Here is a 23,426-nt window from a genome sequence, read left to right as displayed (position 1 = left end):
ATTGGGTGCGCTGACTTGCTTACCTGGCACGTCTGCAGCTGAAACAAGGTCCCACACGTGTTTCTTCATGAGTTTGCCACCACAGCATGGAAAGGCAAATGCTTCCCTGCAGCCCCTTCAACACCAGCTTGTTTCTGGAGCTGTTTGGGTCTCCAGCTCCACCACACACCTTCCTGGAGATCCCATGCACCTCACTTGTCACCACTCCCACCTGGGATGTTCAACCTCCATTGAGTGTGGTGTCACCACATGAGGTGCAGAGTAATGAGGGGGACAAAAAAAAAAAAAAAAAACAAGACAAAAAGACCTTAATGATGGAATTTATTTACATTCCATGCCTACTATTGCACATTATCTAACAGCACAGCTGATGTAGTGACACCTCCTATCATCCACTGAAACTTGGTGATGCAATCATGTTATGCCATTGCAAAATGGAAAGGGCCATGCACATGTAGTAAGGCACAACACAAGGAATCATTCCATTAACCACTGAATAAAACCACAGGGAAAACAGTATAAAAGCCATTACTCCAATTATTTCAAGCAAATACAGAGAGAAGGATATCACAAATGTGCACAGTCCCACATGGATCTACAAGATCAGGAGCAGGGTGCTGCATATCAGTAAGATTATTTCTTGGATGCTTGAGCACTTTTACAGGATCAGGGCAACAACAACAAAAAAGTAAAGATTTGTTTTGCCTCCTGACTTAAAGACCATGTTTGAATGGCCAGATCCTAATGTTCAGCACAGCCTCAATGACAATATTAGTTACCGTGGTCGATATTGAATCAAGAAATACACAGCAACTCCTGAAGTGCGTAACTGTCCAGAGTTTTGCTAAATGCTAAACAGACTACTTTTACTCATCTTGTGCAATCAAAAATTGAAAGGGAAGTTGACTGAGAACAGAAAACTGATCAACCACCTCAACCAAAAAGAAAGAAATCTTATGCCACTAATATTATTGTCATCCTTTCATCTAAACCCAGATTCTGCACACATTTTGTCAAAGTCTGCAGCCAAGAGAAAAAACAGCAAGCATCATGCCCAAGGGCAATCTAATAAAGAAGGCTGCTGATTTTTGGAGTAGCAAAAAGAGTAGCTTGTGTGTGTCTCTGTCAAAACAAAATGCAGCAGTGCTCCTCGGATGTAACAGTAGGAAGACAGAGATATAAAAATTAAGTTACTGCACTCAGTATCCACCAAAATGAGAAGCTTGCCATGAGTTAGGAGCAATAAAAGATAAATCAATTAACTACTACAGGACTACCCAAACATGGACTCTTAAAAAGATTAGCTTGAGGAAATTTTCCTCCCTTGAACATCACGTAACTGTATCAAGTTCTGAGTAAATGTTAAGGTGTATTTGGTGATAACTGCTGCAGGTGCCTTGGAACATGCCAGTTACCAGGACTATGTGTAGCCTTTGTGTTTTGTCCCATTAGGACAATGTTACTGGTTATATTTGTCTTTCAACTGTGGGAAACCAGTACATGTTCACTAGGTGCCATGTTGGGAAAATAGTAAGATGATGGGACTAAAGTAAAAGGATTATTAACAAGGTGCTGAAGCAGTCAACAAAAAAGTCTTGTTCTAGAACGTTACTGGTTTCGTTCACTGAAGATGTGCCACTGCAAAAGATATACAGAGTGAGGAGTCACATCTGCTTTCTAGTTCCTGTGAAGGCCACTGGATGTGGCAACTCATTACTCCTTTTCAGCACCTGTAGACACTTCCCTGGTTTGACCTATTCATGGTCTTCTTCCCACTATATGAAACACTCATAGCAATCTAAAATTTTTTTCCTCAAACACCCGATTATAGCAAATAGACAAGAAGCAGAACTATTGAGAACTTGTCCCATATTTACCTTACACTTGAGGCAACACACCTGTTTACTAGTCTTCATATTAACTCTTCATATTTTATGACAAATGCTAGTACTTATTTTACTCACTTAAAAAAAATAGCCTTTAACAATTCCTGTAGACAGTTTACTATGCTATGTGGGTATAGTACATCTGAAAAAACCCATCAAATAGCAAAATATCATGTGCTATGGTCAGACCTCCAACATGATGACTTATTGGAGAGATTTCTTAGCTAACTAAACATTCCCTGCTATGTGCTGACTTTTTTCAGAATTGGGAGTGTGCGCCATTAAGTACAGGACTTAGAGATAAACACTAATTTAATCCCCCTGTAAAGCACACCATCAACAAACAAATGCACAGCTAAAAACACAGCAAACAAAAACATTTCAAGAAGAAAAAAATAAATCTGTATATCCAAACAAGTTTTATTATTACCTTTGCAGGATTACTCAGAAAGGGCCATTGTATACCTTCCCTTCATGCACAAAAAAGTTTTTCTTTGGGATTTTATTAAGGATGGCATTTTCAATTCATTTGATAATATATATATAATTGAGAACTAAAGTTGGCATTATCAAACCCTACTCATCTTTTGTGTAAATCACTCATTTTCTCATAAGGGAAGGAAAATATCTCCTCTCAGCAAAGGAAAAAATATAAAATGCAACTTTTCTCCTTTGCCCTGATTTTTTTCCTCCCCTGTAGTCTGACTGCTGAAAGGAAAAATGACCTCATCAGCCTTAATCAAAACCTGGCCAAGGCAGATCAGTGTGAGGCTGCTTAAGATATTGCTTTCAGTTGCATTTCTAATCACAGGTTCAGCTACAACCCTTCAGAGTTGCAAGAATTGAAGCATCAGCATCCAGCTGACCCCCATACAGAGCCAGTTACCAGAAGCACATCTCCCAGGGTCCTGAGGAAGAGATTTGAGGATACAGGGGCAGAAGGAGATCAAATCTCAAAAGAAAACACACCTTCCATTTATGTTAAACACACTGTCTGTGAGGTCACAAGAAAGGGTATCTAGTAACATAAGTCTTTGGAACACAATCAAATAAAAAGCATTTGAGTGATTCCTCCTCATGTCCCCTGTTCACTGGAACGACCACCAGAAGTTCAGAAGATCTGCATATCATAATTCCGAGCAATTCTATTTGCACCCACCTCTTCACTGCCAACTCCACTGACTTGTTTACATAAGTTTACTTAATAGATTGGCTTTTGACTTTTGTTGGCCTATGGCACAACCCCTCAGGTACACAACTGATAAAGGCTTTTCCAAAACTCAAAGTGAAATCTCATGCAAGAATTAAGTATTGTATTTTGTATTTTATTATGAAGTTGAACAATTGTGTCCCAGGAGTCCTGATGACCCCAAGACAAAGAATTACAAGTCTTTAAGATGCAGCTCATTTTCCTTGCAGCTGAGCACCTGGGTTACAGGCAGAATTTGGAGCAAGACCAAAGGTGTGCTTGTTCTCCAGGTCTGTGAGCATTCAGCCATTCCCAGAACACAAACCAAGCTATCTGCAAAGTTTAAGTCATTCTGTAAAACTACACAAATAAATGTATTGAAGACTTCAGGAGATTGAAGTATGTCAGTAGTCTGGGATTAAGACATGAATGGTGATAATTACTTATGGTTTGACTACTCACTTTCAATTCCAGCAGATTACTCTGAAAAAAGCCCACATTTTTATCACACATAACGTCATTATGACTCACCTTATAGGCTAAATGTGTTTTATCTTGTTTAGAGCTCGAGTCTCTGCTCTGAAATGTCACTGACCATTTTTTGTCTGAACAGCGGAAATGCTGCATGGTAAAACGTGAGCTTAAACTTCAAAGAAATGAAACCATCACAACCTCATGTTTCCTCTTCTCTCTTTTTCAATCGCATGCCCACATTTGTGTGCAACTCAACCATTTCAAGCCATTCAGCACTCACTACATTTTGATCAGCTGTACCTGGTGAGAAAGAGTGAAGATGTGAGACAATTGTTTCAACCACTCAGGATTTATTAATAGCTTTTAAAAACTATTTAGGCAGGCTGCATTTTGTGACAGATTTTATAATTTAGTATTCTATGCAGTCATTTTCCTGACACAACTCATTGAGCAGCAATGCTGAGGGCTGTTTCTTGTACAAACAAACTTAAAGAACATTTGAAAATTCAGCTCCTGATTCATCCAGTGAATGTACAAGCTCCTGAGAACAGCTGACAACTTCCGGAGTGAAAATGTTCTCAGGGATTTAAATAAGGAATTGTAACCAAGAATCTCCAAGGAATTTACCAGCATTAATCAATTCATCCTCATACATCTCAGAAGTACTGTAACAAAAATGACTAATAAGAGCTATGTTTCTGTTTTATGGTTAAGTCAAGTTTAGAGAGGAAACCAGGGGCAGTCAGGAATAGAATATGAAATTTTTATCCTTCCGGTAACACCAAAGTGTTTGGTAGGGAAGGAAAAGATACATGACTTATTCAGGTTGGGGTTTTCTCCTTGTGCTTCTTGAAAACTGGGTCCCTGGAGTTTTCAGCATACAGCCTTGTGCCCTTACCAGAGCTGCAGTGAAGCATCTGGCCCTTGACACCAGTGCTCTTGCTGCTTCCCTGCTCTTGCCCAGTTAACTTCTCTTTACATCTTCAAATTGACTTCTGTACCCTGTGGCACCAAAACATCACCAGCATGATGATTTGGACACATCTGCTGAAGTCAAAGGATCTTTATGGTCTTTGGCGCTGTGCTTTTCTTCATATTCTTCCCTTTCTGTTCTTTTAAACTGTTTGAAGATGAACTGAAGCAACAGAAAACACAAGCTGTAGAGACTCAAAACAATGAAAATAAGATATGAAGAAACACAGGGTTGGAAAAAAATGGAAAATATAACTCAATATTTTTGTTAAATTTCCCCTGAATATCCTCTCCTGATTCCTTCATGTAAGAGTTATTAAAAGCAAATTATTGGTACACATTATCCATGCTTTCTCAAAGTGATCCTCATAGGATGAACATACAAACATCAACTAGATGAGTAATACAGCATGCTCTATACAAGTCCCGGATTTAGAGAACAGGGACATGAACTGAAGAGTTAACTCTGTTCCAGACTAACAAATAGAGTATTTTTCCTTTAAGTCTAGTTTCAGAAAAGTGCACATTCAAGAGAGTACTCTCCTACCTTGCACCACCTCTGTGAGAACTGGCATTTGCTCAGAACTTGAGATGTGAGCTAGCTAAAGGAAGAAAAAATTACACATGAAAAGTTGTAACATAGATTTTTCAGCTGTGTTTCTTAATAATTGATAGCTAAACAGTAAGCTTTACATTCCTGAAGACTGACTTGAATATCAAAAGTTAGCTACTTGCTTTCATTTCTGCTACTGTTAATGTTTTTCTATTACAGCACTTATCACTTCATTATAGTACAAAAATTTCATCAAGCCTAAATCCAAACCCTAAAACAGGAGTATGGCAGAATCCATCCATATTTTAATAATGCATTTTTCCAGTAAATTATTTAATCAGACTCACTAGAGTTGTTGACTTTGAAAGATATTAGTTTTGCACATACTTCTAGATGTTGAATAAACTACCCAATATTAAGAGTACTGGACCAGAACATGTGTTTACATGTAGAAAAGACCACAAGTCTACTTAGAACCTCACTTAGTGATGCTCTCCAAGTGTTATCCTGTAAGCAAATAGAAATACTTTGTTCTAAAAACCACTGACCCATGGACTCTTTAGTCTCTTAATTTCAATTACTTTTTAATATTTAAGACCCAGAAATGGCCAAAGGTGAGCTGAGAACTACTATAACTAGGCTTAGCAAGGTCTGATGATGACAACTAAAGGTGACTAGTCTGCAAAGTCAGGCCAGCTGTCACATACACCCTTAGAGCCATTAGTGCATAGATCCTTAAAGGTCTTGATGGGAATATTAAGGGCTTCCTATGCCAAGGACAGCTGTACTTGCCCAAGAGGTTACAACTCCATCTGCTCACCCCCACCCCATGCCAGACATTATCACACACAGACCTGTCAGAGCTGCAGCTGAGAGATCTCATTAATCCTATTCTGTCAAAATAAACTGCACTAGCAGAAGCCTATTAATTAAGCTATTTCACCTTCCTCCCTTACATCCTATACATATACACACACACACACACATATATATATATATATAAATGTATATATAGGTGCATCTCTGTGGTCCCTGCAACCTTCTACTGTTCTGAGCTGCTCCAAGAAGGCTGGAGATCACTAAATCTGTAGGAGGTATAATAAAACTCATCAAGCAAAGCACGGTTCCTATGTTTAGTGCAATAGGATCAGAAATGTTAACAACAAACAGAGCCCACAGCAGGCACTTAATTGGATACATGCCAGATGCGATCAAAGGCTGTTAACATCGCACGGCTCCTCACCCTGCTCCCAGTCATTGCTCTTCAAGACAGCAATTTCCAACAGGAGAAGTTCTTTGCAGAGGGGTTTGACAGTCTTCAAAGCAGATCTGTCATCCAGACGATCTTCAGAACAGCCTAACGGAATGGCAGGAAATTGTGTCAGAACAAGGAAATGGTAAAAATAACTGCCTATTTTTGTAACTATGGATTTGTTGGTACTGGATCATTCCACTGATCCATCAATTTCCCTGCCCTGCCTCTGGCAGGGATGAATATTTGTCAGAGCTGAGGAAAGTAGAAACCCCAGAGAAAGCATATGGTCAATTGCACAGTGCTGTAAGTTGAGGGAAATTATCCTTAACAGCTTCAGGAATGGTTACGTTTTCATCTGAAAACGCAATACCCAGGAACAATTATTTTAGCAGTGTTTTTCCTATTTTATCAGCTTATATATACAAACATTAATGCTGAATTACAGTAACTGGTGAATGTCCATTTCTCAGCAAATCTAGTGGGCTCAGCTTCTCATTGTCGTTGCTTATTGTAAAGCAGAAACGATGATTTCCCAGGCTAGGAAAACTTATCAGTGATGCAAAGCAAAGAGTTTGCTCTGTGCAAATGTGAAGATCTGAGCTTATTGTAGAGTGTGTTGATGGAAGAGGCACAAGGTGTAGCATGAAGTGCTGAGGTAAGGCCTCAGCTGCTGTGATTTAAAGCAGCCCCCGAGGCTGCTCTAATTTACTTTGGAGCCTTTCCTACAGCAAGGTTGAACATTTTGCAGACAGGACATGAAACACAAAAGCCTTTTGCACAGGCAAAAGTAAATGAAGCAATCCCTGAGCAGGAGATACTAATCCCTACTCTTTAAAAGCCCAGGTGTTTTGACTAAGAGCTTAAACCCTTGCTTAAGCGAGGCCAGGTGAAAACCCCACCTCTGTGTACACAGCTATGTTCCCTTTCCTCTGGGTTTGACAGAATCCAGCCTGAGTGTAGATAATTAGGAAAAACAGCACAGAGCAGCCTCTGATATAACATAAAAATAAAAAAATGGGTGGATTTGAGGTGTAGAAGTGAGAGGTAGCACTTAGCTTTGAGAGGACTCTTTAAAATTCATCTTCCACATGTCTCAGTTGTTTATGAAGGATCACCACAGCCACTCAGCCCCTATAAACTACAAGTGCCAGTCTAGAGATTTATGGTACTGCAGCCTTTAAAAAAAAATGCCTAATCCTTCTCTCAGCAGTTTGTGGCTGATGTAAAATGAATATATATACAGAAAAGCGTTTCAAGCTTGCTTTTTCTCCTCCTCCCCGCCCTGCCCCTGATCAAACCAACAGGTTATTGTTGAGGTTTTTTAATATAACTGATTTACCTAAGGACTACATGGATGAAAGGGGAAAAAGCACTAAAGTTAAGAGTTATGTTTCTAGGTAACAGTCAGAGATGACAGCCAGGTGTGTTAAACATCCGGCTTCAGCACTGCTGATAAGAGATATGCAAGCACCAATAAATTGGGAATAAAAATATATTTTGCTTTGCATAGGGATATGTTTAAATGATTATGGTACAGAACTACCAAAATAGGTTCTTATGTCTGTACATTTGCCATCCTTTATATCTAGAGCCAAGATACAGCAAAAGAAAACACAGAGAAAAACAACCTGTTGAGTGTGGGTGTTTTAAAGGACTTTTTAAATGCTTAGCATAATGCATGCACTTCTATGGCATTTCTGTAAGTCACATGGCAAGATGTTCCAACATTCTGTATCATTTCAATATCTTGTTTATTTTCTTTGTGGATCTCAAATTGAGGCAAATAATTTAGTATCTGAGAAAGACTAGACTACCATATTAGAAGAGATTTGGTTCTTCAAAAAGCAGGATTTTTACCACTGTAGAAAAATACTTGCACTGTAACTCCTCTGAACATTCGTAGGTACCTGAACGTTTCCCAAATTTGGTAGGAGAAATTTGCCAATAATCCCTTCACAAAAGCTGTGCTTCTGCCCAGGCAAGTGCAAATTCTCAGCTCACTCCATGAGCATTTAGAGGACAAACTACAGAAGTTTCAACACTACGGTACCAATGTGCTTCTGCACAGTTTGCTTTATAAAGCGGATTAACTCCCTGTGACACAGACTATCACAAGGCAGCCTTAGAAAATGTCTTGTTTTTACCAGATCCTGGAGGCAACTAAAGGTGATTTTTTTTTTTTTGTCCAGTTGGGTAGAAATCAGAGCCCCACATCTCCCACAGATGTGGGGAAAAGTATTTCCCCACATTAACTTTTAAACCTTTCTTTCAACACAGCCATGTTGCAAGCTGTGATCATGAAGGAAGTTGTGACATGACACTTCTTACACCAAGATAATAAAAGCAAAGGGTTCTTACTTTCCTCACGTACAATTTTTAAAGCCACATGTTGGGAGAGGAGGAAAATAGAGGATGAACAGGTAGAGGGACGGTTGACCAGCAGTAATAGAAAAGGTTAAGAGCTGAGAGCGTGCAAATCGCACATCTCTTTGCTGGAGTCACACTGCAATCAAGGCATTTCTGGCAAACAGCTGCTGCTACAGCTCATCTCCACCTATGTTTTATGAGAGGAGAACTAAAGACACCAATCCTGTGGTATCAAGAACCAACCATTTTCTGGCAAGAAAAGAGATCAGGTATCTAGAGGGAACAAGGAAAGTTCATGAGAGCTTAAGCATCTTTTTCACATGGCAAGACAGAAACTACACAAGCATAAATATGTCTGAATATAGTGCTAGAAAGGGTCCGGTGATGCCAAACATCTACAAAAATGCCAATCAAGCAATATTCTTGAATTTCAAACAGTATAATTCACCAGGCACCATCTGGTAAGTGCTTTTATTTGTTTTCCTATGCATATTCCTTCCCAAGAGATGAGGCACTCAATTGTACTGAAGGTCAAGTGTGAAATGATAATTACAGTGGTATCTAAGTGGAGCAAAGTGGGAAATCTTCCAGATTCTGACCTTGAAAACAGGCAAATAACTTGGGAAGTTAGACAGGGGACCATGGGGGTATGTATTGTATAAAGGAATCAGGTATTTGTTTTCTGAAAAGGTACAAGTTCTTCTCCCCCCACAGTAAACATCTTAAAATTTAGTTTAAGAGAGAAGGTAGATCATCATGACCCAGCTTTGCAGTCACAGGCAACCCTACTACAGCTCATCAGTTTACAGGAATGTCCACAACCCTTACTTGCTATTCCAGATGCCACAAGTCACCCTCATGGTACCTACCTTAGGTCCAACCTAGATCCATTTCACAGGAGACCACGAGCTACAGAAAACAGTATTTCTCTGAAAAATACTAGATAATAGAAGTGATAGACTTGTAAAGAAATGGCTAACAGCGGATATAGCAGTGATGTACACTGAGAATCTTGTTTATAACACAGGTAGTTAAACAGACAGCATCCTTAGGAATTTGCCAAATTTCATTACACAAGCTCAAAATTATCTTTATGAGGACTCAATTTAATTGAAACTGGGAAAGTTATTTTTGTAGCACTAGAAGCATTACAAACATCCTGTACAGACTACAACACTCATTTCCTCCAATAGCTGTAGTAAGTCAGGGACTTCAAGGATAAACTTTAAGAGGAGGGAAAATAGTTTCAAGAATAGTATGTGCACACAGTTTAACTGTGCTTTCAGTAAGACAGATCACCTTTTGAGTCATTCTTTTCCACCACACTACTCTTTATTCAGTCTGATATTCCCATAATGATTTAGAAAAGTTATTTTAAAAAATGAAGTATTTATCTCCCATGTTTGCTGTACTAGACCAACTTGATGGAAGTCTCTCTTTCTCCTCTGCCTAAAATGAATATTTTCCCTCATCCTTTGCTTCTCACTGGCAGAAAAACACCATATCATAGCCTTGTTATAGCGTATTAATTCCTTCTGGTTAGAGAAGACCATGGATTCTGTTGCATGTGTAAGTGGCAAGTGGATGTGTCAAATACACATTTCCGCTATTAACCATCTTTCCATTTTAGATGATCAGGGCATCTGAACTCTGTAGAAAAACAGCTGATGCTATTGAAAAGAAAGCTCAGATTCTGCTCTTGTTTGTCTTGAATAGGAACTGTTTTATACCTGATGAAATAAGGTAAGAAAAAAATTTTAGTCTATAATAATTAGCATTATCTGATCTCTTTCTATTATTTATATCCACTTTCTTTACCACTAAGCTTCATGTCCGCAGTACTCAGGAAAGAAGCACCGCTCTTACATGAGGAAGCTAAATAGAAACACATCTGAAGCATCTGCTGGCATAAGGATCTAAAGCCCTTGACATAGGATGTTTTTTCTGGGTACCTCCACATTTTTGGCATATTTGTGTCTGTGGTTTGTTGTTCATACTGGAACGTGGCCGTTTCCGCAGTGCACATCGTGCAAATGGGCTTAGGCTGTCCTGGCCTCTGCATCAAGCAAACACTCATCCCTTGTGATTCAACTGCAGTTTTTAGTGTTTGACAAAGGTCCAAAATGCAGAGGGAGCAGTTCTGATGATGGAAGAGGTAAAAGGTAGAGTGGATGAGCAAAATGCAGTTGTGCAGCTGTGATATCCAATGGTCATTAAATATTAAAAGAAATAGCAAGCACAGCAGGGAAAAGAAAGAAATGCTGTCTTCTGACTTGCCTGAGACACTGAAAATGATCAGCTGACACTCAATGGGTAGATGACTTGAGAGGGAGAATTCTAGCTGCAAGAAATCCACACTGAATCCAAAAATCAGATAAGGAAAGAAGCACTAATAAATGGAAATACAGAAATGTCAAAAGCTTGAGCTCACAGTACAGCTGAGGCATCATTAGTGTTCAGACTCCATAAGCAATCCCACATCCTGGAAACCTGGCTTTCAGGACAGCCTCAGTTTGCAGTTGCATGAGAAGGTTAATGATGTTCAGACACTGTTGAAGAGAACTGAACCACATGGATGTGGTACGCATCCCTTTCCCACACATCACCAGAATCAAATCTGGGCATCTTACATTTGCATAATCTCCAAGTACACTGACATTTGGGGTGAAAGATGAGACAGAAATTAAATCAAGTCACAAACTGACTTTGAGACAGGGAGTTAAAGCCCCAGGAGACTCTGCAGAGCACATGAGGTACAAGCCTACAGCCCTGAATACCAACTCAACCCCATCCAAGAGTACAGCTAATAAACAGATCGCAGGGCTGTACGCCAGCCAGGAAATACACTCCTGGTTATGCAAACAGCCAGCAAAAGTTCAGAGAACATGTGCAAGCAGCAATGACACCAAATAACAGGATCTGGGCACGTTCAGGGGAAAGCCCAACCACAGACTTACTGAACTGACTGAACCAGACCCTGGAGAAAAGGAGATGCATCACCAGCTCACCTGAACCCTTCGTGCTCCAAACTTGTCATTTCACTGAAGGGACTGAAAGTCTGACTGCCAAAGAGGGGAGGGAAACAAATTATTTTATGTGTACTTTTAACTTCCATAAGAGGAAGAAAAACAGTGAGACTCATGAAAATGTATCTGGTAAGGTCCAGAGTATTTGTGCTGTCTAATGTACAAGAGTTTGCACATACCCAAGAACAGCAAGAGGCTGGTCAGAGGATTGAGCAAACTTGCTTTGGAATGGGGTTGTAAGGTTTATGTTCAATTCCTTTCTCCACAGAGAAGGCAACAAACAGCTGGATAAAAGAGAACAAAAAGATGTCTGAAAATGTATATTCACTGAAGAGGAAGGTACCACCACCTCTGCTGCTGCTGCAAAGATTTTTAAATCTTACATTGATTTCTAAAAAAAAAAAAAACCAATCAAGCAATCAGCACGTGCAGGAGATACTGGGGAGGAAGTGGGAGTGCATGTGGGGAGTCAGCCACTGCTCATTATCCTGAAAGAAAGAAATAAAGAAGAAAGACTAGAAAATTTGACTTACCTTCACCATACAGGTTGAATACCCACTGATGGCCAACTTGTCAGGTAGCACAGCTCAGAATAGGCTGTGTGCAGCGACCAGAAAATCAGCAAGAAAGGCAAGAGGAGCACAAATAACCATGAGCTGGGACTTGGTACCCAGTACTTTTATGGGAACTACGCAATACATGCTGGCACACATCAGCCTTCCTCCTTTCCATGGAGATGAGAAGAGGCTTCTTCTGACATGGATTTTTTACTGATCCTTAGCAAACTCTTTGACTTCCCTCTGCAGTGCTGGGACAGGACACTGGGCTGCACCAGCTTTACATCCCACCAGTGTGCCCATCCACATGCTCCTCCTGTTCAAGTTAGTGATGACCATGCTTGAACAGAAGCCACTTCCAAGCACTCCTCCATGTTCCAGTGGCCAGGCCCTCCTGCCAGCTTGTTCTGGGGACTCCTGGGATTAGCAGACAAGCACACACATACAAGCCAGGTGAGCACATCTGCACCCAGCAGTCTGAAAAAAAAAATCTAAACTTAATGTCTGTATGAAAGATTCATTCAAACACCTAACTTTCCAGGATTACCTTTGTGGCCAGATTATCATTATTTCACTGCAATAGCTCTTGGAGGGCTAAATTTCACTATAGAACACACGATTTACAAAGTATAGTGGAAAATCATAATGAGTACAGCAAAAGCTTTGCCAGTGTTCAGGTCTTGTGTTCATCCTTGGACACAAATAAATATTAATCTTGATCTATAACATCTTGCAAAGAAATTCCCATCCTTCTAGACAAGGAGAGAAACCATGAAGATTTATGGACCAAGAGGTAAAAATCCATTTTAGGTTGCACTGTTTTTCTTTTATAATAAATGATTAGTGATAAAAAAGAGAAAAGTTTAAGATTGGCAACAGGCTCTTTATTCCATCCAACTGTTGTTAGCTGCAAGATAAATACAGCTCAACTACAATACATCATTTCTGATGAACTTGAAAAGACAAGAGAACAAAAGCATTAAACAGGCCTGTGGTGATATGCAAGAGCTACAGCCTGTACTATAGGGGTGCAGCACATCTGTATGACTATCACTTCAGATACATCTCCCTATGGGACTGACATAGAACAGTGGGCTGAGAATCAGTCTTTCTTTACTTGATGAGTCATTTAAATGAATTGTACTATATTATTTCCTATTTAAACTAGTAAATTACTCCATATATAGGAAATGGTGATAATTAAGGAAGATATTCAGTTTGTCTCCTTTAATCCACTTATAAGGCAGGCCAAAAAAAAAAAAAATTGCTTCAGAGTTCACACACCCAGTGGTGTTTTGCCCCGCTTTCCTGTATGACCACATTCCTTCATGCAAGTGCTCTGCCCATGCTGCTCCTCTGCTCCCAGAGCCTCATATCTTGCTTAGTTATTGCTTAGCAAACAGCTCTTCCTTTAACTGGTGTCCTAAACTAATTATGGGTGCACATAATGCACAGACTTTACCTTCTGCTGGACGGGGCACACAGACACTGTCAATGTCTTTTTCTGGTTGCAAAGAAATTCCTGTCCTTCTAGACAAGGAGAGAAAACATCAAGTTTATAGAACAGGAGATAAAAATACATTTGGGGTTGCACTATTTTTCTTTCATAATATATGATTCATTTTCTTTCAGCCTTGTCTTCATTTGTTGGTTATGGCTCAGGCTGTGGGGCAGCAACTGGGACTTGGGACCAGGGCTGATGTGGTACCAGAGGGCTGTGACAAAAATTTGCTTTCTAATCCCCACCTGGGGTATTTTTACCTGTAGTTTTAGGCAAGAAACATCCAAGTGCTTGAAGACCTCATCCCAAGGGAATTAGGGTCTCTAAAGAGAGATTCAGCTCCTTAGTTGTCTCCAGAAAACTCTTATGCACAAAAAGGAAGTAATCCTTCACCTCCACGCTTTGGTACCTTACATGTAATAAAAGTGTCCTTTCCTTATTGCTTTTTATTTAGACTTCAAGGGACTCATTAAGGGACCGTTTCATGCTGTGTTTGTAGAGTACACAGCCTAACAGCACCCTGAGGCTGTAAATGATGATAAGACCAAACTAAAGTTTATCTGCTCCCAAGCCAGAGCGGTTTCCACTATACCTTTAATTCATCCTCAGAGAGGATGTTCATTTCCTTGAAAACCCATGCAACTCGACCCAAACTGATTAAAAAGTGACTAGAAAAGCCTGAGTCACTCCCAGGTGCTCCAGCTCCTCTGGGAACAGAGCACAAAAGGACCCAGGTGCTGCTAGAAGTGAATCGCATAGTTCTTGCCCTGTAGCAGGATTCCTCTCAATCAGGCATCACACTCAGGCAGTGTGGGCTCCAGTTCTCCCCTCCATGACCTATAGAGAGGATATATATATATACACACACACACACACACACATATATATATATAAACTTAAATACACCTTTTCATTTTTATCAGCATAAACTGGATATTGTCAGCTTCTGGAGAAAATACCCACTGCAAGGTTTGATCACTTAAGTATTTACTCTTTTTTATGGACTCAAACCTCCTCCTCAAACACTGAGGATGGGGAAACCTATTTGGTTTTTGCTGCCACTACGTGGCCATTGAGAGCAAAGACCTCAAAGCAAGATGCTGTACCCAACACAGCTCCACAGCCAGGATCACAGACAGACCACAGGCCCTATGTTTTCTCGTACAGGTGGCTTATGTAGCTTATTTGCAGGCAAAATGAGACATTATCAAAGAAATACACACTTTTTCTTGAGGTGAAAGTTGAGAAATTAGGGTCCAAGTACGAGTCAACTGGTGAGACTAAAGCGAAGTCTGATATTGATAAAAGCTCTCACCATCCCCAATGAACATAGTTTTCTGCAGCCCTCGGCTCCACAGGTGAAAGGGACTTGAACACCAAAAAAAGGAGTATTTTTTAAAAACTACACTTCCCTTTGCAGTATAGTTTATTAAATAAGAGTCCTCACTGTCTTTCTGTAACACTTCCTATTTAATATCCACTAAACAGTTCAGCATCTTTATAATTCAAATACATGTAAACCCTCTCTCACCACCTCTGGGGTAAGCCACATGAAAATTTTGAGCAAGCCCCAAAACCAAATTAGTTGAGTGCAAAACAGCGCAGAAGCAAAATGAAAATATGAAACGCAAAATCTCATGTCTTTTTCCAGTGAATATTAGCATAGATACATGGAAACACATAAAGGCTTCTTCCAGATCACATTTTGGCTCTGGCATCGAGGCTTACCACCCTGTGAACTTGAAGGCTCAGTGAAACCAAGTCTTCATGAAACATTTGAGAAGCTCAGCAATTCACAGATAATTGCTGACTCCAGAGGAACAACATGAGGCAAAGTGCAGCATCTCAAAGCCACCCAGTTCCTGAGGGCATACTTGGGTCAACAGAAATGTAGAAAATTGCAGGCAATAAGATCAGACATGAGAGTTTCCAAAGGCAGCTGCTTCCATTTGACTTCTGAACTCTTGCTTCTATTTTAATAGCAAAGCAAACCTGTACATTTTATACAGCTGCAAGTGACCAGAGCATCCCTCCAGCTTCACCCAGCTCACCCACAGCCCATCAGCTCTCAGGTAAGAGAAATGGGTATGAGATACCATTTCAAATCCCTCAAGTTTAGGGTTAGCAGAACTTGCCCTTCTCCCTTCTATGATTTAAAGCAGCCCGAAACATGCTTTAAATGATATTGTCTGTACTGAAGGCCAACCCAGAGCAAGCTACAGGAGCACTCCACAGCCCCACCGATCACTGCTGTCCATGGCTTGCTGCTCTGGTGAGGCAAACCCCTTCGGAAACCCAATATGGTAGAGATCCATCCCTTATCCCAGCCTCTGTGGGCTCAACTCCTGTTTCAAGATGAGTCTTGAAATCCTTTCATACAGATGTGATGCTCCCTCATTTAGTCCTGCTTGTTAAACAGCTTCTGAAGAAAATACTCACTGCAAGGTTTGATCACTTAAGTATTTACTCTTTTTTTTTTTATTGCATGGTCTGAAAGAATTGACAACATCCTTACATCACTGATTGCAAGGCCCAGGATACCTACAAGGATGAGTATGTAGGTCACAAATCACCTCTAAGACACAACCGAAGAAGTTCTGTCTTAAAACAATCCTGTTCCATTAACCCACACAACTTGTTGCCAGTATAATTTGCCCTGAAAGCAAAAGCTTACTGTTACAACCAGGCTGTTTCTGTCAAATCAGTGTTTTACACACAACCTGCAAGCAAATTTTAGGAAGAAAGGAGGAAGAATGAAAAGCTTAATTTGCAGAGACATTTTAAGCCTTAAAGAAGCAATTCTGTGCATCATCTCCCATCTGGCCAGTGTTTAAACCTTGAAAGTGATGTGCCTGAAATTCTACAGAACCAAAAATGCTTGATTGTTACCCTTTTCAGGGTTAAAGACCAGCTTAAATACAAAATGCAGGCAGTATGTCACCTACTGCTTTGTTTTTACACTGCATTATCAGAGAAATACATTTTAGGTTGCTTTGTAGAAAGCCAACACCTGCACCTCCCCTATGAATTTGCTCAGTTCCTTTTATCCTACAGAGATGTCAGAATATCCAAGATCCCCGTATCCAGTTAAAGTCTGTAAGCAAGGGGACACCCCTCCCAATAACATGAGGGCAGTATTCTTTGTGTCCAGACACCTTAGTAAAAAACCACATGCAATCCATTATAGTTTATGGTATATGAACACTTTTTATTGATAGTCTCCATTTAATTGGATCATTTTGATAAACATGGCAGGGGACACAAGTACCAATTCCGCCCAGCATAAAATCAGGTGTTGGAACTCAAAAACTGGTTTATATGTGTGCAAAGTAGAGAAACTCCCTCTCAAATTTAACTACTTATTTACCAATGAGAGGAAAAAAAACCCACAACTGTTTCTCCTCCAACATTACACTTCTACTTTGGCATTATCTCTACTAGTAACTGTCTGAAGACAGAGACTTTCTTTACAATATTTCCACTAGTTAAGAGGAAGAAGCCCCTGAATAGTCTGTGCAGCAGGATTACTTGACTCTCTTAGTAAAGCTAAATCATGTTGTTGATCCTCCCAGACATCCTCTCTAAAGTCCATATGAAGAGGGAGGCACAAGGGATGAGAACATAAAACCAAAACAAACAAAACAACCCAAACAAACAGAGCCTAAATGTAGCTGGAAAACCAACTAGAAAGCTTGATTATATTTTCCATCAAGTTACCATAGTTTATTGCAATGCGGTCCTCAAGAATTTGATTAGCAATATCTCCTCTTTGTTCATCCTCATGACATCTGAATTTCAAACCTCTGATCCATATCTTTAAACGTGCTAATACAGATTCCAGCCAGGTCTTGTTGCTACCCACTCCTGACATACTAGAATTCAAGTGTCAGAAACACCACTTTATTTGTGGTTAACTAGTGGAAGTTCCCCACAGGTAGAAATAAGGGAAGCCCAGAGAAAACCAGGATTGAAGTCAAAGCATGGTGTTTGAAGCCAGGGGTTTTTTTAGTAGTAGGTTTGTTGTTGTTGTGGGTTTTGTTTTGTTTCTGGGTTTTTTGTTTGTTTTCAGTTTTTTAATGTGGTGTTCGCAAGAAATGAAATACTACCTATAAGAACTGGAAGATTTAGAAGTGAATTTCATGAGTTTTACTCAGGTTTTGCTTTGGCACAGATCTTGTCTTTAGGCTCATGCAGTGCACAGGGGCACGGTCAGGTCTCTGGCACCTGCCAAGCAGAGCTTAAAAGCAGCTGAGTTGTTCTTGCTTGGAATCAGAGGCCAATTCAGAGATCAGGTCCCCTGCAGCACACGTCACCCCAGAGACAGTGATGCCAGTTTAAGGCATAAAACCAGCTCTACCAGGATAACAAACATGCCAACATCAAAATCCAAGGAATATCATCAACAAATGCCGTTGTCACTGTGCATCTTCATTTCCCACAAGGCCCTTTTGCACGACAGAAAAAGGACAAACTTCCCTGCAAACTCTACCACCTGAATTTATTTTTTTCCAAGCTATTGCTCACAAAACTTTCTAGAAGTATCTTTACAATCTCGCCCTCATGCAGTATTACCGGTACCACTACCCCACCAAAGACAAACCTGAAAAACCACATGGATTTGGAGATTTAGCCTGGTAGGTTACAAAAAAAAAGAAAAAAATCCAGCTGCAGATCCCTTTGGATCTGTGGCTGCTCCCATGGGGCATACAGCATTCCAGCAGGCAAAAGGGGAGCTGTGGAAAGCCCACAGGGCACCCAGCTGAAGAACAACTCCAGGAGGGACCATGAGCAGAGTGGTTTTACAGGTGCTTGGCTGCAGGCGGCATTTGCTTTGCAAAGCTCAAGAAATCATCAAGAAAGGGTGGGTTGGGGTTACACCACCTGCAGAGACATGGGGAGCTGCAGCATCTGCTTATGGCAGAGAGAAGCTGGAGGGTTTCACTGCTCACTGCAGAAGCAAAGCCCATGCCAGCAGATGGCATCGGCAAACCATAAATCCATCTGCGGGGTGCAGGAGCACAGCTGGTCCTCCTGCCTCCAGCCCTGCAGCAATCCTTCACCCACCCAGACAGCACAGCGCTAGATGCAATACACTGATAAGTATAATTATTCTGCATTAACTTGCCCAGGTGGCTTTCCACTGCAGCATAGAAATGCTTCAGCTCCATTTATTGATATCCCACCTCTGCAGGGGGAAGGGTGATAATAGCTGTCTGCACAGAGAGGGAAAATATGGAAATTTGATGGGCTGCCTGTTAATACATAAAAAAGTGGCATGGCAAGGGTGAATTTTAGTCTCCTCACCTGTCTCAGCTGCAGGAAACTCATGATGTGACTTCGGTTTCAGCATACCTGCATATATGGGCAGTAAATATTGTGGTTGAATTTTAATCCAATTATTTTTATTTGCACTGTATTTGGGCAGCCCTCCATGAAAATTCCTCACCAATTTATCATATCACAGAGCACCCGAAATTCAGCTCGCATTTCCGCAACCCTCTTAGAAAAGCGACACCAACTACTGACAAAAGGTGGGAGGGAAACATTTTACTAAGTAAAAAAAAATATATTTTTTTTCCAACTGTTGTTTCACAGCAAGAGACCGGCTAAGTTTGGCCAGTAAAGTCCCCCAAAACTGTTCCCAGCAACTGCTGCAGAGGCTGAGTTATGGGAAAACGCTGCCTTAGTGACACCAAAGGGGAGCACTGGGGAGCAGAAGAGAGCAGCTGTTATCGCAGGGCTAAGACTCACCCAAGAGAAGTTATATTTACAATATCACTGAATTTCTGATTTTTTTTTTTCCATTCCAGGTACAATTCTGCAGCCTTCACCTGCAAATCTTATAAAGTCACCTCCAAATCCTGTAAAGTCTGTTCCTCACGTTACTATTTCCTTCTATAGATTAATTGGAGGGCTTCCAGTTTTAAGGACAGCAATATTTACATTTGCTGCTGCATACCTCCTTCCAGAACCATGTCTTGGGGCTTTTAGGAGTATGCCTGAGCAAACATGACTCTTTATATAGACTTCAAGAAGAGGTAACTTGAGTAAACACTGTGTGACTTAAAACCTTGAAAGCTAATATTTGGCAAGCTCTTGTATTCACAACTTTGGAAAGGTTTGCCTCTGGAAATAAAGAAAGAATATCTTCTCCTTGGAAAAAAAAAAAAAAAAGTCAGAGTGGCAAATCCACACCCAGTGCTAACACTGGAATTCCTGATTTCATATGTTAACCTATGCTGGAAACAACCCTACTCAAATGCTAGTTTTAAAGAGCCAGGTTTTACAGATGCAGACCCCCAGGACAAGACTTTCAAGAGTGATCTTTGTACCTGCCTGATCTGTATGGGCAAGTTGTCCCATGGCTTGTGAAAAAGCTGAGTCTCAGCACAGAAAAAGCAGGAGGAGTGGAGGCAGCCAGGGATTGAGAATTAAAAGAAAGAAAGGAAAAAAAACAAAACACACTTGACAGTGCAGGGAAGTAGCTGTAAATGTACTGTGGACCATAAAGGGTGGTCCAGCTCTAACACTCATGTTCTCAATAAGCCAGCACAGGTCCCCCCCAGATTCAGCAGATGCTCTACAGAAGGCTGCATTTGTAACATTAGCCCCAAACCTTTTTGCAAACTCCTATGATTTCATAGCTCTTCTAAGTTAGATCAATATTACAACAAAGCTTTCAATTCTGCATTCTAGCAATGAGGATGGAGAAAACACAGCAAATAGCTCCCATCACCTATACAATGCTCAAACAACACTTTCCTCTTCCAGACACTTACCAGCAGCTTACAAAGTAACTCAAAGACCAGTAGCATCATCCCACTTTTCAAATATGGAAACCAAGGCACAGAAAAAGAGATGGGCTGTGCCCCCAGCCTGGCTGACAATCTGACTAGAGCAGATCTTTCCCAGTTGTGTTAGCCATGCATTTACATGGCCCCACTGTATCTTTCAGAAGGGCCAAAACCCATTTACCTTTCTTCTGTGGCTTCTTCCAAACACCTCAGCTGACCAGAAAAGGAACAAAGATTGTTTTCAAAGGAGGATACTAGAAATAACACAGTAAACACAATTATCTTGAGCTATCTGGCTGATGTACAAACCATGGGGTCATAATTTGCAGAACAGCTGCACTCAGCTCCATAGAGATCTTGGGGTTGAATTTCTCAAATATACATGAGAGGATTATTTATCTGAATTTCTCCTACACTTCAGTGGACTTTGGACTCAGTTACAGCTTTCCCAGTGTCCATTTAAGAATTGCTCTCAAACTGCAGGTGATCCTACTGTACAGTGAATGTCACTTCCAGGGGGACAGTGGCTGTGTTACCATAGCCAAGAGCACAGAGCACACCTTGAGGTCTATACCAGCACAAGACAAACCATTGCAATGTCACATCTCTGGCAGGCTCTCCAGGGACCTTTGCAAATGTTTTGGAAGCTATTTTGAAGCAATAGCTTCATTAGGAGAACTCAGCAGGAACTCCACGCTCTCATCTCCTTGCAACTCCTTCCTGCCACATTATTGCAATGATAATTCTTAATTTTGTTGATTGTGTGACAGGAAGAGATGAAGAGTTGATGATATAGAGGCACTGCTAAAAACCTGATGTGTAGATAGCTTTATGCACTTTCATTCCCCAGAGGCACCAGCATTTGAAAGTGAGAGGTGATCTTCAACATCATAAGCAGCTCCACACCACCATTTTCATTCAGGCACTGGAGATAATGGTAGTACAACCTCACAAGCAAAGGTTTTAATCTTTCCAACATGCAACAAGTGAGCACTAGCAGCAATGAGAAATATCTCAGTGCACGCAGGTATTTGGATAAGCACAGAAAGCTTCTGGCATCTATCCAACCCAAATTGCTCTCTCCTTTGATGTTGGATTCCATCTACCTCATGTAATGGCCCATTGGTTTGGTTGTCAGCAAAAACTGGACCTGAGGCACATACCTTTGGAGGCAGATGACTAATCCAATTAAGTGGAAGCAACATAAAGCGAGATCCTTCTCATGTTCTGGACATGAGAGGGAAAGAGGTATGAAACAAGGGAATTTTACTTACTGAAAAAAGTTATTTCAAGAGCCTAGTTTGGGAAACTTGCCACAGACAATCATGGAAGTGATTTTACTGGTATAATTAATAACTTTCCATCAGCTTCTCTCCACATGTTTTCATAGTAGCTGGTATCACCGCTTTGATTTTAGAGGAAAATCAAAGACAGATGAAACATCATCTCCAAATACCTTCTTCCTTCCAGGCCAGTAGCAGAGCCTGGAACAAAACACAGGTCTCAAGTAATACCTGTATGTTTAGATCATGCCAGGCTCACCTTCTGATCCACTTTCAATTTTGTGTTCAGACAAGCTCTTCAGAAGCTGCCAAATGAACCCAAAAATATTGTTTCTGGATTACTTCACTTATCCACACCTGTTTCAATGCAATTCCCCTTTGCAGAGCAATTTTCCCACAGTTCCCTTCCTGTAAGTATTTCAAGGTCACTTATGTGGTGCCTGTTTCATGGTGAACTAGACTTTCTTAGGTGGCCCCACTACTTCACTAAGCAAGAGCAGCCTAACCGTAATACAACCTCAAGCTCTTAGATATAAGTCATGGGAACTTCATCTGCTCCTTGAATCACTGATACCCAGAGCATCAATAAAACTATACCCAGGGGGAAACTATGCCTGTGGGGGAAAACTACACAAATTTTAATTTTGCATTTCGGACCCTGGGAGAAAAGACTCACAGGAAGAATATCACAGGATTTTCATACCACCAGCCTTTCCCTCAATATTTATAACAGCATTAAAACTGGACAAGCGACTGGGAATAGGAAATGAATCCTCTGTAGCCTTGTCCTTTAATTATACTTCCAAATACAGCCACATTCTCTACCTCAAAGCAATTAAAAATATAAACCTTACCTTGAGCAGAGTATTTTCTATGCTTTTGTCTTGAATTGACTCAGAATTTCTGAGATCTAAAAAACAATCATGCCTCAATTCAAGCTCTTCCAGCACATAGGGAATCCTTGACATTTCTATAAGAGTGTTCAAGTACAAGCTCATACAGCAGCTATCACTCAAGGGGAGCACTGGACTCCTTGGACACCCAACTTTTCTGAAGTGTTCAGAATTACCTGAAAAATTATACCAGATAACCCCTAGGCACATCTCCAAGCTCACCTTTTGCTCTCAAAGTTGTGCTCTCCAGCAACCCCAGCTGCCCAAGAATGACTGGCTTCTGGGCTGGGTTTACACTCTTTGGCCAAAGTAGTTTGCTGCCTTTTTGTTCAGCCTGTTTTGGGGGATATTGCTCATTAAGGGATTTGTTTAAAGACATGGGAAAGAATCTCCCTTTCATTTGTTTTCAAATGGATCACACAAAACATAACCCCAAGCCCTTTCTGTGGCTAAACCCAGAAAATACAGGTATACAAGGTGAGCTGGCAGGCAGCAGATCACTGCTCAGTAAACACACATTACTCACCTCACAGACACTCTGCAACCCAATTCTTCATTTTAACTTTCCTGTGGTAATTAATGACAATGGTATGAAAAATGTAATCGAATGATCCTTTTATAGGTTGTCACGTGTTTACAGAGGGGGGGGAAAAAAGTCCTAACAGAGCTGAACAAA

General features: G+C 40.7%; 1 long non-coding RNA gene across 1 annotated transcript; it reads right to left on the bottom strand.

Annotated features, from left to right (window-relative positions):
• Nucleotides 1-4,160: 4,160 nt before the first annotated feature.
• LOC309443811 lies at nucleotides 4,161-6,428 on the bottom strand. Its single transcript, XR_014184865.1, has 3 exons — nucleotides 6,318-6,428; nucleotides 5,069-5,123; nucleotides 4,161-4,684 (listed from the first exon to the last, which is right to left on the bottom strand). It is a non-coding gene; the product is annotated as an uncharacterized lncRNA (long non-coding RNA).
• Nucleotides 6,429-23,426: the final 16,998 nt, after the last annotated feature.

This window comes from Streptopelia decaocto (assembly GCF_964273445.1).
Source record: "Streptopelia decaocto genome assembly, chromosome: 9".
NCBI lineage: Eukaryota > Metazoa > Chordata > Aves > Columbiformes > Columbidae > Streptopelia > Streptopelia decaocto.
The sequence above is the reverse complement of the archived record's forward strand: the minus strand, read 5'-3'. Positions and strand labels throughout refer to the sequence as shown.